General features: G+C 46.6%; 1 long non-coding RNA gene across 1 annotated transcript in view; it reads left to right on the top strand.

Moving 5' to 3' along the window:
* LOC142577771 (uncharacterized) overlaps window positions 1-15,189 on the top strand; it is an 85,574-nt gene extending 70,385 nt beyond the window's left edge. Inside the window, exons 2-4 of the long non-coding RNA XR_012827061.1 lie at window positions 8,714-8,810; window positions 11,940-12,043; window positions 13,009-15,189. This is a non-coding gene — a long non-coding RNA (uncharacterized LOC142577771). The remainder of the gene's footprint in view (window positions 1-8,713; window positions 8,811-11,939; window positions 12,044-13,008) is intronic.
* Window positions 15,190-16,110: the final 921 nt, after the last annotated feature.

Raw genomic sequence — 16,110 nt, 5'->3', positions numbered from 1 at the left:
AATGAACAAGCCTGTATGATTGCCTGCGACTAACTAAGCGATGAACGCTTGTCTGTGTAATGGTGCAATGTATGAACTTCTCTCTTCCTTCTCCTCTTTCAATCCCCTTTCTCCCTTCCCCATTGCAGAGTAGCCTACCGGGCTCAGCCTGGTTAACCTCCCTGCATTTCCCTTATGACCTTTCTCTCTCTCTCCCTGAGCTACGAGCATCTAAAGAAAAAGAAAGAAAGAAAAAAATATTGTCTTTTGTGAATGGTTTTTGTTAGAGCATGCGCGAAACTGCTATCTTTTCTGTAGCCTTCCCACATTATATAAGTGCCTCACAGTATACGTATAAGTGGCTCTATAGTACATAAGTGTACATACTATTATTGGCTGTGTTCTGTCTTACACTCTCATCACACAACCAACCCCGTCAACAAGCCTGGGAATACAACCTGTAGCAACCAGCATCCCCATTACCACCAGCCAAGTAGTTGACCATTCTCTGAAAAAGTTATTTTCTGCGTCAACGAAACAACGACGGTCACACTTCTTGCAGCATTGCCCTATTACATAATATTATTTAAAACGCGACGCTAATCACGCAGAAAAAAAAATCTGCCCGAGAAAAGGTTGGTTCATACTTCATGCTGAGCTTGCATACTCGATGAACTTTTCAGAATAATAACAAGTGCCCGCTTTAACAAGCTTCCAAACACTGCACTGAAGAGACTCGTGGTCGGTTCTGCGAAACACGACACTCCGGCACAACAGAGTTGCAGCGCAACGAACACTTACCCGAGGGCGAGAAAAATGGCTGCAACCGCCGAGTCAATATTTTTCATCAAGCTCTCGGGTCTGTGGTGCACGACTTCGGGGAAAAGGCGCAGTCGCAAAACATAAACTCCGCGCATCTGAGTAACGACCGGGTAAATTGCTATCGGCAAATTGCTGTCGCCGAACCACACGCCAGCTTCGAATGATGAAACAAGACCCTGCGACACTTCTGTAACCTTCCGGTGAACAGCTCCCCTCCCCCATTTCCTGGCCCGCCCCCTTTACCCCCCTGCAAAAAAAAAGAAGAAGAAAGAAAGGAAAAACATATAGGAGGAATGCCTTTCATTACAAGAAGTTAGTAGCATACAAGGCCAGAAAAAGAAAACAGCAACAACCAGGCACTAGAGGTATGTGTCATTTCGTTTCTTTAGCGCTCAACAGATGACGCTGCTTTAATTAAACGGAAGCACATTAACGCACACACCGACAGAAAGAGCAAAAGTATAACATAGTAGAACGCTAGTGGTTTGGAGTAACTGTTACTGGTTCCTTCTTATTTTGTAGTTGTCGCCGCGATGGCATCTATAGGTGGCGACCGCTGCAATCTGCGGCTGTAAGAGAAAGTTTGATGACACTTCAGAGCAGTTCTGACGTTGTCCCTCTTTGCATTTCTTTCTTTCTTTCTTTGTTTCTTTCTTTCTATTTTGATCATGTTTTGTCGTGACAGTGATTTGAGTATCGCAATTTATATACGAGCAGTCACACATGTAATCATCAACTCTACACTTATATATAAAGAAGTGATAACGATTTCCTTATCGAAGCTTACTGTGTTCAACCAAAGGTAGCCAAGCAGTGCTCATAATTTCCTTGGAAAGCCATTTTGAAATTGAAGTAGCCAGACAACTGTGATGACTTGGGGGGCGTGCGCAGTGGTTTATGCTGCAATATCGAGATGTGTACCTGTGTGAGTACAACCGATTGTAACGCATAAGCCATGTTGTTGCAATGTCACCCTCTTCGGCTGTTAAAGAACCATCCGTATTTCACGTTCGGAGCGCTTCGTCTTCGTTGTCGTTATGCGCAGGGCAAGATCAGCGGGGCGGCCGTCTACATTCATCGCACCAAGTAAGCTCGCTGCGGAAAAGTACAAAGGGGAACAGTGCGTCGGTTCTGCTAAGCTGGTCGTCAGTACGAAACTATAAGGAACGCTTCCTATGGAGACTCGGGTGCACAAAGACGCGCTAAGAACTGCAGGCGAGGCCCACTGCAGGAGAGTGGAGTTCGAAACAGCAATAAAACGGACCGTGAGTGCTCCCCGCTTCCTCTACAAATCCACGCGCATTGACATGTGCGGGCGGGGCTCGCGAGAAAGTATGAAGGACGTCGAAACGAGTTTCCGGAGTGCGGGTCCGAGCGTAGACGCGAGCGCGAGCTTCTTGGCAACTGGCATCTGCCGTAACTCCGAGTGAAGTGTCGTCCGCTCCAGTCGGCAAGCTTGAGTGGATCACAAACACGGCGAATTTCGTCCTCGCGCCGGATGGAGCCGTACCAAGGTGGCAGCCTTTAGGTGACAGAAAGTCTGCGTTCTATATTATGCTAGTTGCACCGCGCGGGCAGATGGCGGCATGACGGCGATGGAGCTTAGCTATGGGGTATACGTGATAGAGAGGTGCGCGCTCGTCATGCAAATTCGCACAGAGATGAGTTGGAGGCACAAGACCGATGCCATCGTATCGTGTTTAAAAGACAGAGATAACATATACAGCGGCTGACGGTCATACATAATTTAGAGTTGCAATTTTTATGGTCGTATTTTGGAAACCGATATCGTCTTAAGAGAGCGCTAAAGTGTGCTTTTCTTCGTCTTTTTTTTTTTTGAAAAAGCTGCTGAGAGTACTTCCTCCAGTTTTATTGGCAATAGCAGGTCTCACCATAGCGTGCAAAAAAGAAAAAAGAGACTCCCCATCGAGGATTCGACTACTAAGCCGGTGACGCGTGAGACATGTCAGCCGTCATGCTGTCATTTCTCGTCGTCGTATTCCAGTGTTGTTCAGCGCCTTCATGCCGTCGCCACGGGCAGCAGCGTTCCGCTCGTCCTCATAGCGCATCTGAAGGCTGTAACGGTCTAATGAATGTGACGTTGAATCCCCCTAAATAGTAGTACGAAGGCACCCGAAAGCACCAGTTTTCCCAAAGCATTGAACGGAGAGTGACAAAACTTAATTGTTGTAGACCGAGCGTAACATAATCATAACGTGCTACTAAGTATTATTATTATTATTATTATTATTATTATTATTATTATTATTATTATTATTATTATTATTATTATTATTATTATTATTATTATTATTATTATTATTATTATTATTATTATATGGAAACATACAAACACATAAAGGAAACAGGGAGGGAACAAGATGACAACTGCCACCGAGAGGGGCATGTGCACAACGCCTGCCTACTCTTTCGAGAGAAGGGAATGAAAGAGGAACAAGAGAAGAAGATGGGAGACAAAGAAATAGGAATGACAATCGGAAATAAAGAAATGGCAGACACTGAAAAAATAAAGTATGAATATGGAAAGCATGTCTATAAACCGGAAGCCAAATCAGTTTTCTGCACGAAAGTTAGCAAGGCTCTATGGGCCTGGTCGAGTTCAGCAGCACTCCCTCTCGGAAACAGGAAATTGTCAAGGGTCGTACACTTGAGGCGAATCAGTCCATATTCCTTAATTAGCAGTGCACGTTGTGTGACTCACAGGAGCCACAGGACGTACACGACGGCCTGTCCACACGTCCTTGACGGTACAAGCGTTCGCGCACCAACACAGAGCCAGCTCTTAATTTCACTAACACTGCTCTAACACTATGAGGCAAGCCACAACCATGAACACGGGGAGGGAACGAGCCGTTTGTAACACGGTGGTCTGGGCGCTGCTTTTGGAGGTATCGGCTGATTAGCACACGGGCGTTGTCAATCGTACTAGAAATTTCTGGGCAGTCATTCTTGTTGTGAGCACAAGTTGAGGCGAGGCGATCATCCTCTTCATTTACAGCAATACCCACGTGCGAAGGTATCTACTGGGCAACGAGGGACACCCGACGGAAAGTATTTTTTCTCGGCGGACCCTATTATGCTGCGTAGAATTGGGCTATTGGCATCTTTTCTCAACAGCCTGCTAAGCTCAGCGCGGGAGTCTTTAAGGATGACGACCTTAGATGTGCTTATTCCTTCCTGTACGTAGTTCAGAGCAACTTCAATCGCTGTCAGCTCCGCAGTTGTTGATGAGGATGGATGAGATGTTCGAAACACCCTTCTTATGTCAGTCGAAAGGCAGGAGAAAGCTGCTGAGCGCCTTGAGCATCGCCGCTTACCGATGCGCCCGTGCATACTTTAATATGGTCTCCATATTTTTCAGATAAGTGCAGCTGGGCCAACTGGGCATAGTGCCGAAACAGGCTGGTCAGAATTTTTTTGCATCTAGGGAATCGAAAGATGAATAGGGAAGGGGAATTAGTTGTTGTGTTCCGTCCAAGTTGTCAGTGAAGTAGTGTCTTCTGAACTACTAGCAATGACAATGAACAATGCCGCTATTTTCGCCACGCGGTCGCTGAATCAGCCGGTTAATAAGTGCTTGTCGATCTGATGTTCGGTGCAGGCGCTCTACATGATGTGACACTATCTGGTCCGCTTGTAGCCTCAGGGGCAGCTGGTGGGGTTCAGTGAGTAATAGAACAGACTGCGCCTCACGAGGTGAGCCAAGAATGACTCGGCGGGCAACACGATGGTCTCGTTCCAATTGAGACATCAAACTAGGCGGCGCGTTAAACACTCAAAAGGCATTCATCATGCCAGAAAATACAGATGATTGATATACCTGTAGTGCTGTCATCTGGTCCCAACCATAGCCCTTAGCAGTCAAGGCGGCCACATATCTGAGTAGGGACAGCGATTTGCGCCGCAAAGAGATGAAGGTCGGGCGCCGTGACAGGCCATCATCGATAACTACGCCCAGGTAGTGGTGTTGCTGTATCCAATCTATCGGTGTATCTCCGAGGTATAGCCGGCTCAAGGTTCGACGAACACGTTGTCTAGGACGATACGCAATTGCGGCTGAGTAAGCGGGTGAAATCTGCAAAATCAACTTCATCCATGTACTCTGTTGTGAGATTCAGAGCTCTCTGCAAGATTACACGAAGACGTGCATCATGATCCGAAGGGCCACTGATCCATACTAGGATGTCATCATCATAAGTTGCTATGCCTATTGGAAAGTCACGTTCTTCAGGCAATCGGCTTGGAAGTCTAGCAAGTACGCTGTTGAACAGAAACGGTGATAGGACGCTGCCTTGCGGGACACCACACTGAATACTGCTAAATTTACTTGTTGCTCCTTCAACGCGCGCTTTCATTTTGCGCTCCGATAGAAAATGGCTCACAAAACGAAGCAAACGACCTGAAATTCCCGCAGTCATAAGTGCGAGAACAATCGCTCTATGTGGTACAAAATCGAATGCTTCCTGTATAACAATAAATAGTATATATGCATAGTGGCTTGTTTTCTCTAGCAGATTTTTGGGACACCTCTTTTCTATTATCTTTTATTCCCCTTACCCTCTTTCCCCAGCACAGGGTAGCCAGCTGGCCTGAGAACTGGCTAACCTCGCTGTCTTTATGCATATTTCTCCTCCTCCTCCTTCAAGCGATGATACAACGTCTGCAATGCTGTCGAGGGCTGAACGATGGCGACGAAAGCCGCTCATGACATCAGCAAAGAAATTAAGTTACTGTAATCTGCTATCTATACGGAACAGTAACATTCGCTCCATCAGCTTGATAACATTAGATGCTAGTGATATTGGCAGGTATGACTTGAGGTGTTTTGCAGGACGCCCGGACTTTGAAACAGGTATAACCACAGATGATTTCCATTTGTTGGGGATCAGACTCGTTCGCCGCACTCCATTATATTCGTCCAAGACGACACAATGTTACCTAAGTGGCCCAACATTACAGCTCAAAATACCGAAGTGAGTGTTCTGAGCATAGCGCCCGTCATGAACTCAAGTATACTGCGATCAAAGTGGTCTGCTGCTGCTGCTGATGCTGCTCAGCAGTAAACGGCGTCGCATTCAGACATGCGTTCGACTAATGCGCGGCGCGCTCTAGATGCGCTATGCATTTGCTTTAATGCGTCCGCATTGCAGTGTGCGATGTTCAACTGTGTGTTTTAAATAAACTTGGCAATGGAGTGTAACATGAAAGTGTGCTCTTGGAATGAGCACAGAACGCTGCGACGTGGAAGGACTGGTGGGACAGGGATACTTGCGATGCACACGATTGATGTCCTGATTGTCAGACACCAATCGTAGCTTTTGCTACACTTCCATAATGTTGCAAAACGCCAGTAACGCCTTAGGCACTGACAGACGTAACTGCGCATACAGTGCTTAGTTTATTTGCTTTATTGGTATGCGTGTTTCAGTTTTCACTGGAACTTCTGGGGGCACTGGCAGGTTATCCATGGCAGGTGCAAATCGTACAAAGCCTAGCCCGTAGCCCGAGATAATGTTATACTGGGCACCAAATGGCGGCTGTATGGAATAACGGCGCGCGCTTACCTGGCCCAGGTCTGTTCTAGGCTGCGAACGTGAGCGACGGTAGAGGAAGGCGGGGGAGGGGTGATGCGGGGGCGGGTATAAGGCGGAGAAGGGCGCTTCTTGCTGACGCGGAGACGTGATTATCTCGGGCCGTCAGACCACTGGTAAGGAACGGAGCTAACAAGGTAGGCAAAGCGTCGTAGTCGTCCGTAGCGCTCATCAAGCGAGATGTGTGCCGCACTCTGCAGAAGCACACGTGAACGGCGGCGACTAACAAGCAGAAAATGAGGCCCTGATCAGATTTGGAGAAAACGCGCCGCGCGGTGTCTGCGGCATCGCGACAAAGTGCTGACCGCATACGGCTGCAGCGGTGGGAATAACGGAACACGTAGAGCAGCGAGAGTGCCGGATTACGACGGAGGCACGGTAAGGGTGTGCTTTGAAAATCAGACCATAAGAAAAAAAAAAGCAAGAAAAAAAGCGGCCAGATTTGGAGGAAAGCTTGCAAATGGTGCGACAGCACATTAAGCCAAGAAGTAGTGCGTGAAAGTGCCCCTGTTGAAAGTGCCCGTGAGGAACGATGACGTATTCCGACAGACTTACGCAATAAAGCAAGGTTTCTCAAGGCTCTGATTCGTGTAAGTCTCTCCTATTTGTGTACACGGAAAGCGCGTAGTACGAATTAAGTTAATCTATACGCGAGCAAAAGCTAAGCTGTCATGCATGAATATAGTCTTTCTCTTCTTTAAGCTTCGCAGGTTAAGCAGTGCTTCGGTCTCATGTTCGTGCACCAGCTTTCTCTTTTTCGTGTCACCGGTCATCGCATCCCTTCTTTTAACTTCAATACTGGGCAGCTGCTCCCTGGCGACAACTGTTGACACTTCCCTTTGTCTAGTTCGCGAGCTCTCAATCCCGGCGTCTATATTAAGCTCCGACCCTGTCAAAACAAAGCTCACATCCCCGACCTTTCTCTCCGCGCTGCTCTTCAGTGCCTGCCTTTCACCTCTTGCGCACCGAGAGATTTAACTTGACTCAGCAACTGAAAATGATTTCTGTCAACAGAAGGCCCGAGATTTCTACCTTCCTCCTGCCTGTGCTTGGAAGCCAAGGCAACACTGTCAGCAGAAGCCCGTTGTAAGACTCTAAATAACGAAGACGATGCCAGAACGTCGTTTCTAACCTCCTTCTGCTTCTCTCGGTTCCTTTCTTCTTCTTGTTATCTCAATCAATGTCATGTTGCGCCAGAAGGCAGCGTTCAGTGAAATTGACTTTCTCGAACTCACGCTTCGTTTAGTACCACGCTCGGCGTTCCGTCATAGCCACACGAGGCGCTGTTGTCTATCCGGTTCACCTGTTACGACAGAAAATGCGTTCTTGTGCGACGGGCAAGTGCAAGTAAGAAAAGTTACCTTAAGAAGCTATGACTCTTGCCGAATTCGGCACAATGCGTTGAAATTAAACGTTATGCAAAAGCGAAACTGAAAGCGCGTCACGTGCTTCGCAATTTATCAGATACCCGAATCTGTTTATAATGGTTACATTTTATCAGATATGCTTCAGGACAGGACTTGCGAAATACTTTATGTTCTACTCGTGCGGGGCAACAGTTCAACAGTTGCTATTACTGGGAAGCCCGTATCACTGCAGTGTTAAATAACCTATCTTAACTTATAGACATCATCAATCAGAATAAAATAGTTGTTGAATATTGAAGCTAAGACTCTACAATATAACACTATTTGAATGCCTTATTTAAGTTATGCCCATCAAGTATTGGGAATAACTACCATTGCAAACAAAAATAAAATTTATCTTCTGCAGAAGAAAAAAACAATGAAGAGTAGTTAATAATCGTCGCTACAGAGAGCACATGTATCCATTTCTTGGAAATCATACCGTCATTAAATATGTTTAACTCTATCACGGCTGGCTTGTGGATTCTTATTAAGAAGTAAGTGTCTACTAATTATAGGATTGAATCTGGTCAATCTATACGTTTGAATGCACTCGTGCATAATAGCAGAAGTACGAAAAAAGGCTATGTTTCAACGTATACAACGTCTAGTGGTTGCCAAATTCTGTCGGACATTTCATTATGCATGCTGGATTACTTGCATACACTTAATTTAGTGCACAGCATATCCTTGTCCGAACTACACAAGCTGTCATTTCGTGATTGATAAATTATGTTGTTTTTTCCGTGTCTTTTTTTTTTTTTGTTTACGTAAACCAGCAACACACTTATAGAGCCTTTTCACGGCGATTCCCTGAACGGCGCCATGTTTGACCACGTGGTGACGAGTCCATTCCTTGCCTCAGTTGTCTCCGTGTTTACAATGGATATGCAGGACGCCGGTGTGGCTCAGAAAATCTCTGTTTTGGCGGATATCATAGACAGAGACTGGGTGGACTACACGAAGATTTGGTCACGGCTTCAGAGGACATGTAAGCAATTTCGTAGCTCAATACGCCTTGTCCAAACAGCGCGAGTAGTACATTGCTTGTACTAAAAGCGGTGCTTGAAATATATTCCAAGCTGTCCATACTTGCCGCTTATGAATTAAATTAGGATCAGTGTGTTTCGTTCTTCGTTCTATATTTGGCAAAAGTATAAACCAGCGGCTTGCGATGTTTCCGACTCATTAACGGTCCTCGGCTCGGTCACTATCGGAATGTTTATTTTCTGCCTAATGGATCGCGAGTGTGCTCAGTTGCGATATATTTGTTCTTGCTACGCACCAGCTTTGTAACTTAGATGTTCTGTTCTTTTTAGTAGCTTGGAGGCAAAGACGTATCATCGCTAATCGCTCGCTTATGTTCAGCTCGAAATGTTCAGCTTTGAACATTCGTATGTTGTTGCCGTCACCCATGCTTCGGTGCATTGATTCAAGAGTGGGCCCATTTACTTGTTTGTGATATGTTGGCGATAGAGTGAGCTTAAGTTCGCGCCTGAGCTGGGGTGGATGTGTCCAAATAACGTGCGAGAAACTCACTATGCCTTGAATTGGCACTACTCCCTTTGTCACCTTGTAACGCGCGGTACTAATTCTTGTCAATGCTCCGAGGTTGAAGCCCTTTCTTTAGAGGTTTGCGATACAACGCTGACGGATCAGTCACGTTTTTTTTTTATTTTATTCTCGAGGAAAGCCATAAATTCCGAAGGGCCGGCGACACAAGCAGTCGTTATGCAGCAACGGCCCGTGAACTTACCCCCACAGATTCATTCCATTCCTTAATGTGCCAGTCACTATATTTTGCAGCCAACTGCTGCCCACATCTTCCCTATATAGCTCCACATTTTGCAGCATGAGTGAAGAACAGCGGGTTAGCGAACGCCCAGTTGAATTTCCGACAACTGACGGCACAGTAACAGGGCAGAAGCGGTAACGGTTTGGCACTCGTGTGCTTTCGCTGAGGCAACCTGCGGCGCGCCGCTGAAAGCGCCATCTCGTTTCTCTAGAGCTAACTGCTCCGATAAAACGCTCTGCACTTTTGCCAGCTTGTGTTCACCTTTCCTACACAACTTGGTGCGGCGGTGCAGATTGCTTTTCTGTTGCTGTTGTATTGTTGTTTGCGTGTGACACAGAACGTCTCGAAGCCATTTCTTGCTATCATTTTACGCTGTTATTAGGATATGTTACCCACAGCTACCTATGTAACACGGGCCGATGTGCTCGTCAAGCTGCTTACGCAGCTTCCTTTTTTTCTTTGTCCTCTCAAGGACCTCTCGGGACCATTGGGAAAAATTGTCAGTCACTCAAATATCCTTACGTGATTTGAATGAGAAAGCATTAGGACTTGTTTAAGTTCTCACCTTAAAATAAAATTCTACCTAAATCCACCTTAATCCAACTTGCTCTAAATTGTACCAACATTAATCTACCTTAATCCAGCTTGCTCTTATTTGTCCCAACCTTAATCAACCTTAATCCACCTTGCACTAATTTTTACCAATCTTACTCCACCTTAATGCACTTTAATCCACCTTCATTCAATTTTGAAAGTGGGCTACAGTGTGCGTCCGACGCCGTGGCTGTTCACCGTGGGATTTCGCAGTGCGAGCGGCAGCAGGTCTACCTCCGGAAACGTGACGTCATGACTCGTCATGTGACGTCGTGACTTGGTCGTGTGGCTTTTATTGCAATCCGACGTTAACGCCGGACGCTCGCCGGGTTTTCCGTTTCACGGGGCATATAAGGCTTTTCGCCCCCCTCCCCCCCTCCCTCCATAACGAAGAAACATCAGATCACGTTCAAATATACAACAGCATGGGTCGAGCGCAAACTGCAACAGTGGTTCACGAACCGCCACGGTCACTGCAAGAACCAGTCCATTCGACTCCTGAAGTGTTCAGTCGAACATTCTGAGTTGCTAGTACAACGCGGCACAATGTTTATTGACACAGACCACACATCATCTCCACACTGGTAACTCACATTGCTCTGCGGCACCACGCAGGGGCATGCGTGGAACATTCGTTTTTCGCAGCAGTCTCCCCCAGAAATGGTATTAACGTCAGGAACGACGTAGTGGCGGGAACTCTCGCCAGTTCAGAGCATTGCAGGAATGCTTGGCGTGGCAGGAGATTGTTCTTTGCTAATAGCCGCCGAGAACGGGAGGAAATGAACAGCCGGCTAACAAGCACTGCGGAACTGTTCTCAAAGTCAAACACAACGCGAACGAAATGCCCAAACAATTCTGATGCTCTCGATAATGATGCCGGGAAGCGATTTCCCGGAGGCTCAGATAACACCAAAATGAATATGCACGGATGTAAAGTACCCACAGGTGACAAGAACAAATGCAGGGTCGCTGGAAGTACTTGGCAGAAGCGGGGAGACCAGGGGATGGGAAAGCGGTCACTTGGCCGTCACTGACAGCTTCTTCGCTGAGCGTCGGTAGTGTAGGTCATCCTCAAGATATTATGAATATAGGTAACATATGTAACAGAAAAGCAGACTTGCCCCCTGCTTAGGGGTGCGGCTGTTAGGGATGGGACGCGGAATGTTGTTGCCCCAACAGCCGTTGAATAGTAGCTTCAACATTTGCATTAGCAATTTTGCTGCTGCTGAGAAGGGGGTGGGGGACGATTTGGGTGCGCAGGAAACGGGGCCCAATATTACACTGGACAGACAGCATTACTGGAAGAATGGCACAAGCAGTGTTCCAATAGTTTGAATGTTAGGTGTTCTTTCTCATATGGCACTTTCAGGAACTAGTTAAATCTGCTGCCTGCCATGCAATTTTCTACTATGCTTGTTGCTTCCCTAATAACCGTTTGAAAGAGCGCCTCACTATTCTACGGTCCCTCCCTCCTCCTCTTAGCTCCCATGCTCCTTACACAAAAGAAAAGAAATAAATCAAGCCTGCACGAAACTTCATTGTGCCCCGGTTCCCGGCCTTGTCTGCGTGTGATCGCCAAGAAAAGTCGCGGAATTCGAATTCGTTGAAGCCGTTGAGCAAACAATATACGGTAAAGATCGGAAGAAAAAAATTAAATGAAAGCAGGAGGCAATAAAAAGAAACTGTTATCTAGGGCGTATAGCCTAGACTCACGTTTTTTTTTTCTTTCAGATTTCGCCGCATCCCTTCTCCGAACCGAAATAAAGATTCCTGGGTGGGTTCCGAAGCCACTGTTCTGAAGAAACGTCACAACGTAACAGGCGTTGCTGCGTAAAGTAAGCATTATAGGCTGCGACGCAGAAACACTCTTTATGTGCTCGTAGTCATGCACTGCTGAATCCAAGAACAGGGTGGAAAGACGGAATGAAGGAAAATGAAGCGTAGCATTCAAGGAGTGAAAAGTTCGAAGTTTTCTTCCTTCACATGGGAAGCGCACAATAGCGGCAACGCTATAATGCGAGAGATTTGAGCGTCGCCACATTGGCTCGAAAGGCGAACTCATTCTTCTCTCCCTGGTGGGAAATTGATAGACCCCGGATTTTTCTTTCTCTCTGTGTCCGTCTCTGCGAGGTCAATAAGATTTGAGGTGCATCAAGTGCTCGACGTTTATGCATATACTTGGCAAGTGACTACTTCCACCGCGTTTTTCGTTTCTATTTTCGTCCGTCAGTGGAATGCAGAGATACTTCTAAAACGTGCGCCTTGGTAGATTATATATGGACATTCCTGCCGGAAGAGGTAGCCGGCAGACGCGCATAAGAAATTAAAACTAGAAGTTGAAAAGTAATTCAATTTTGAAAAGCTGTGATACATTTGAAGCCTGGCATGCTACAATCCGTGAATGTAAAGTTTTCTGTCGCAGTCGTACGCGTCGCAGCGGTGAAATCGAAGACCTTAATTCAAGGATAGTTGTGCCGCCTGCCGTGTTACGATTTGAGGGGACGGGAACAACGTCACGCTAAATGTAAAGTTACGGTGAATGCCCCAGCCTGGGGGAGACATGAACTGTGAGTCGTGATATCAGGTTTGACATCATAACTGCTTTGACTCATAAAAATTAGCAGTGCAGGTACAATTAATGCTGCGTCGTACGAGCTGAAATTCTCAGAGATAAATCTTGATGACAAGAGTGTCGCGTTCACTGCAAGCTGGGCGCGTGTTCTCGTGAATTCACGGAACATAAAAGCACGGTTCTTATCTTGACTAAAATATTTTTTTTTACTCTCGGCCCCATTTCCAGGGAACCAGGAAGCGATACAGCAAATAGCCTCCGGCGAGGCCTTCTTAGAGTACGGCACAGTTCTGGATGGACACTTGCGTGCTGGTGCTTTCGGATGACGTGGCGAGGGCGAAGGGGTACGGCGTCAGCAGAAGGTCCTCTGAGTGCCCCCGGGCCCCAAACCTAGTCGACATCCCGAACATGCTGCTCGGCTCCCGTATTGTCACCTATCCCAGATGTTGAAAACGAGCGACCCGCAGGCAGACCAAGCGCCGTTTCGCCTCGCTTCAAAAGATGCCATCAACTGCTGAGGGCATGCTGTCATCACTGTTTTCAAAGGCAGGAAACTGACTTCAATTAATGGCACATTCGACTGGCTCCTACCACCTTATGAGTCGGCTTAAAGCGATGCGGAAGTTTCTCGAGATTGGATACGTGGGAGGTCTGCGTGAGCCAAACATTGAGCTGCTGAGATCAGAATTATGTCGGACTTTGGTCACACTTTCACCTCTGAGGTGAGAGCGCCTCCGAGCGCACTGAGCTGGAACGCGGTGTTTTGAAGAAACCAGGCCAATGCGTTCTGAGCACTAGATTTCAACTTGCACAATGTAAAGCGCTCCATCGGAGCCCTCTTGAGTGCTCGAAAGCGACTTGTCGAATGTACCATTAGGTTAGGGTGGAGTTTGACCGCTGGAAGATGCGGTAGCTTAAATGAAACAGGGAGCCTTCATTCAATACTTTCAAGAATGCTACCTGAAATATGAGGTCCCGCAGCGCCTTCTGGCTGTCCTTGGTTTGACTGCAGCTAAGACACATGCGTGTACACTCGGTAACGGGCCCTCGTTCCGTTCAATCAGCCATTTGATTGTCGGCTAGCATAAATAAAACTTGCCCCTTGCTTTGACGCATCGCGAAAGCTCCATTGGTGGCACGCGGATTACCCTAGACCCTAACTTGTGATGGTGTACTTCAAGAAGGTCCATAAATGCGTCGATACGGGCGAGCACCGAATCAGCGTGGTCATTAATCCCGCGGTATTGCTTGCCGCCTGGGCTCAGTAGCCACCAATGGCACTTCCTGGCCAGCGGCGGCTGTCTACGATTCCTGTAATACTTACTTTAAGGACCTATTTCTACGATTCTTGTTAGGCTATGATAAATGCCGCCTGATCTTGCGGAATACTGGGTCATCCGCCACCTGAGAAGTTAGTCTATTATTGGTTCAGTAATTGCATTAGCAGATGTCCAGGCACAGATAATAAGTTAGGCGTCTCGGTTATTTGTCTTCATTCCAGCTTGTGGTATGCTGGGTTTTATTAAATTGGCATTCGCCACTTCGTTACGCCCCGTTGAGATGCTTCTGCGCAATTTATTCCTTCTCTCTGCTAGCCTGGGTAGTGTTTCTCTTTTGAGACCGTTCATGGAAGATGTCAACATACAGACGGCCACAAATGAAACGCGGTCAGTGTGTCGCATGAACATTGGCATATTCCGTGAAAATTCCTCAGGAATTGACTTTTGCCGGTGTGCCCTTGCGCGCATGCGGTTTGAGTGTTTATTTGTTGTTGTTTGATAAATTATCTGAGGCCGGAAAAACAGGCTACCGAAGGGCCAGATATTTCACACACATAAAAAAATAAACACTTATTTACTTGAAGAAGAAGCAAGAACAAGAAGAACGAAAGCAGGAAGGAAGAAATCTGACGAAAAGAAAGATCGTATAATTGGACCGCGCCGCTTAATGACGTGGGATGCAAGTGACAAAGTTTTAGTGATCGCCACTGCGCTCCATTTTTATCGGTCAGCGCTTTCTTTCTTGCAAGATTCCATTTAATGAGTGGCGCCATTTCACATGCACGTCCGATTGCATTTCTCTAGATAGATAGTTTAGCGTAAAACACAGATCGGGGTAATCCCCCATTTAAAATTGCTAAACGCCATGTATCCCACTCGTTATAGGGCCAACTGTTCTTGGTGCGGTGGCATACCTACCTTAATACATATAACCTGGGAGTGCACTAAACACCCTAAATACACTAAATACCAGTAACACAATGGAGCAGTGGGGGGCACCGCTCGCCCGCTCCGACCTGGCAGAACAAAAGTCCTTAATTAGCCAGGTCTGGCAGGCGGCAGAGGCCAGTGGGGCCCTGGACTGAGAGGCTCCGACCACCTCTCCTTCAAATATTTTCCATTACAATAAAGTTCCTATCCATCTATTCTATAAATGACAATTTTTACATTATCCATGTGGATTACTTTTACTTTCTACTTCGGTACCGCTTCGTACGGTCGGTAATTATTCCTCGCCGTCATGGGATGCGGAAAACGCCCTATCATGCGGGGTCCCCAACAAATACAGCATGATAAGCTGAGAGCCTCATCGTCTTTACGTTGTGCAACGCAGCGAAATATATGTTCCTCTGGAGCCTGGTGAAAAACATGTCATATGGACTCTGAAATTCTACCTTAAAGTCTTTAACTGCCTAAGAAAAAAAAAGAGACTTTGCGGAACTATAAATTCGTGCAAAATATGTGACGGTCACCGGATCGTTCTTTCACGCATAGTTCGTCGAGGGCTGTATTTTAACTAGCACTCAACTCAAATGGGTATGCATGGTTGCGAAAACAACATTTTAGGTACTAATCATGTGTGTGGTTGTCCTACTTACAATTTCAATGAAGTCAACGGAAGCGCAAACAGCCGACCGCTCATTCAAAGTAATATAATGAAGGCAGCGGTAGCAACAACAACAAAAAGAAAACATGAAACCAGTATTCTTGTAACGTAACACTACTCCAATATGTTTTTATTTCGAACTCCTGACGTCAAATTTACGCAACCGCCGACAGAAGCATCAGGTTGTGACCCACTGCGCTGTTTGAACAAGCCAATGAAACGCTCTCCTTGGTTATAGCAGGTCAGTTTTGTTTGTTTTCAAAGCGTATAGCATTGCTTATCTTGACAGGCTATTCTTATCTAATTGGCTGACAAGGGGCGAGGAGCACGAAAAACTGGAGAAGGTTACCGTGAGGCCGGGCTAGCGCAGTGAACGTAGATAACCGGATGAGGAGGGGAGTTCAGGCGTCAGTGATTGGAGCGCTTTCCTTTTGCTTAGCTTTC

Source organism: Dermacentor variabilis, chromosome 4 (assembly GCF_050947875.1).
Source record: "Dermacentor variabilis isolate Ectoservices chromosome 4, ASM5094787v1, whole genome shotgun sequence".
NCBI classification, from domain to species: domain Eukaryota; kingdom Metazoa; phylum Arthropoda; class Arachnida; order Ixodida; family Ixodidae; genus Dermacentor; species Dermacentor variabilis.
This window is presented reverse-complemented; position numbering and strand designations above follow the sequence as displayed.